At 45.8% G+C, this 3077-nt stretch overlaps 1 pseudogene; it reads left to right on the top strand.

Moving 5' to 3' along the window:
• The first annotated feature begins 1516 nt into the window (after positions 1-1516).
• LOC138159849 (spermidine synthase pseudogene) lies at positions 1517-2450 on the top strand (annotated as a pseudogene).
• The last annotated feature ends 627 nt before the right edge of the window (positions 2451-3077 follow it).

Below are 3077 nucleotides of genomic sequence, written 5' to 3'. Positions count from 1 at the left end.
ATTCCCATGGTAGGGTAAGAATATGCCAGGGAATGATAAAAGAATAGGCTAGGCTAGGCAGGATTTGTTTGTAAAATGCATTGGATTAGGGATCAATGTGGGCAACTGAGTGGCATTGTAAAGACTCCATGCCAGGCCTGGAGTCAGGAAGACTCATCTTCTTGAGTTCAACTCTGACCTCAGACATGTACTAGCTGTGTGACCCTGGGCAAGTCACTTAACCTTGTCTGCCTCAGTTTTCTTATTTAAGAAGAAATGAGGTGGAGAAGGAAATGGCAAATCACTCCTGTATCTTTGCCAAGAAAACCTCAAATAGGATCACGAAGAGCCAGACACAACTGAAACAAGTGAACAACAAGGGATCAATGTACCTACTCTCTGCTATTTACTAACTTTGTGCCCTAGAAAAGTCATTGATCTCATTAGCAGTTTGCCATAAACAAGTCACTGAACCTTTTGTCCCTACATAAAATAAAAATGTTGGACTAGGTTGGGAGTTTTTAACTTTTTAAAAATCTGTGCATGCACTTCAGCAATCTAGTAAAACCTATACAGAGATAGACCATTTTTTCAGAATAATTCTTTTAAACGCATAAAATAAAATGCCTAGAATTAAGAAGGAAACAGATTACATGGGAATATAATTATTAAAAATATTTTAGAAGTTTATAGCCCTGTAGAGATCATCTCTCATGTCCCTCCCAATTCAAAAACACAGTTTGGAATGATAGAAAAGAGCTCTGGACCTAAAGTGAGGAGACTTGAATTTGAATCCTGGCTCTGATACTTAATTTCTGGACCATGGACAATTCATCAATATCTCAGAACCTCCATATCCTCATCCATAAAAAGGGCATGAAAAGACTCATGCTACTTTCTTCCCAGGGCTGTGGTGAAGGAAGTGCTCTCCAGGTGTAATACAGTGGAAAGAACACTGACTTTGGTGTCAGATGACCAAGATCTGAATCCTGCTTCTGAGACTTACTCCCTGAACAGTCTTGGCCAAATCACAACCTCCCCGAGCCCCACTTTCCTCAACTCTAAACTAAAATGGATGGGGGGATGGTCTTTTCTAGTTCCAGATTTATGATCCTGTCCTTATAGCATTGAATAAATAGTATAAATTGTTGTAGAATAGATGACAGAAGATGCTTCATGCCCGCTCTGCTATTACATTTGCAGCTTCGGGCAAGGATTTAACATCTTTTGGTCTCTTCATCTGTTAAATGAAGAGATTGGATTCTCTTGGGCTAGATGACCTCTAATGTCTGAAAAGGTGATCATTCTGAACATTTCGCTGGAGGCTCTCATGGCATCACCTTCCTGATGTCATGGTCCTCTTTGAGAACTAAGGATGAACAACAACTTAGAGTCAAATCCAGAACCAAGATTAGTGTTTATGAATCCTGATTTAGGTGAACAAATAACGTAACTGGACCATGGCAAATAGTCATGCAAAATTTTTGGTGCACCATTGTGCTGCAGCCGCCACTGCCTGTGAGTCCCCCGGCCCGCCATGTAGCCCGGGCCCCCCGCCATCCGTGAGGGTTGGTTCCGGAAAACGTGCAGCCTGTGGCTGGGCCAGGCCATGTCCCTGCAAAGTGAACAACTGCTCCACCACCAGCCCTCCCGCTACCAAGAGATCCTGGTCTTCCGCAGTAAGACCTACGGCAATGTCCTGGTGCTAGATGGAGACATACAGCGCACAGAGAGGGATGAATTCTCATACCAGGAGATGATTGCCAACCTGCCCCTCTGCAGCCATCCCAGCCCACGAAAGGTGCTAATTATTGGTGGTGGGGACGGGGGTGACCTTCGAGAAGTGGTAAAGCATCCCTCTGTGGGGTCTGTGGTCCAGTGTGAGATTGACGAGGGCGTGATCCAGGTCTCCAAGAAACACTTGCCGGGCATGGCCTTGGGCTACTCCAGCCCGAAGCTGACCTTGCACGTTAGAGATGGATTTGAATTCATTCAGCAGAACCAGGACGCGTTTGGCGTCATCATCATTGACTCCTCGGACCCCATGGGTCCTGCCAAGAGTTTGTTCAAAGAGTCTTATTACCAGCTGATGAAGACAGCGCTGAAAGATGACGGGATCCTCTGCTGTCAGGGTGAGTGCCAATGCTTGCATCTGGACCTAATCAAGGAGATGCGTCACTTCTGCAAGTCTCTGTTCCCTGGTTGTGGAATATGCCTACTGCACCATCCCCACCTACCCCAGTGGCCAGATCGGCTTCATGCTCTGCAGCAAGACCCCGAGTTCTAATTTCCCAGAACCCGTGCAGCAGCTGACCCAGGAGTAGGTAGAGAAAATGAACCGCAAATACTACAACTCGGACATCCACCCCGCGGCCTCTCCCAGGGACATCAAGCCTCAAGCACCCATTCCAGGATGCCCCTCTTCTTGCTCTGAGTTTATCGACTGGCACTCGGCACCCCCTCCCAACTGAGGACCTGCCCCTCGCCAGCCATCCCGCCTGCTGACCAAGTGTTACTGAACCCAGGACGTGATCGAGGTCCTCCCCGTGCCATGCTCTTCTGGGCAGGTGGGGGGAGAGTACAAGATGTCTGTCTGTCTGTCTCTGTCTGGTCAATTAGCGTCTCTTAATATTGATCATCTGTATACAGAGCAATACTTCTCACCTCTAGCAAGCCCCTTCAGCAAACAGTGTATTTATAACTGAAAAAAAAATTTTTGGTCCAGTCATGTTGCTTATGATCATCTTCTAAACCCTGAGTGAATATAATGTCAGCTCCTTGAGAGCTAAAACTTAGATTTTGTTTTGGGCTTATGTATCCTCAGCCATAATCCCAGTGCCTGGCATAGCATAGGGATTTAATAAATGCTTGCCAATTGACTGATCAAAGATGGATCTTGACAGTTAAGTCTCATCTTCTCCCAACTAAAGCAGATTCACAGCAAATGGTGTTTCTTGGACATTGAGTAGGAAGAAAGAAGAAAACAAGCATTAAGTGCCTTTTGTGCCCTCAAAGCTGTGCTACGCACTTTACAAATATCTCATTTGATCCTCACAGCAACTCTGGTAGGTGCTACTTACTATTGTCCCCATTTTACA

Source organism: Petaurus breviceps, unplaced genomic scaffold, assembly GCF_028583685.1.
Source record: "Petaurus breviceps papuanus isolate PSGF00001 unplaced genomic scaffold, PetGlider_PUasm1.0 178, whole genome shotgun sequence".
NCBI classification, from domain to species: domain Eukaryota; kingdom Metazoa; phylum Chordata; class Mammalia; order Diprotodontia; family Petauridae; genus Petaurus; species Petaurus breviceps.
Note: the sequence above shows the minus strand (reverse complement) of the source record. Positions and strands in the feature narration are given on the sequence as shown.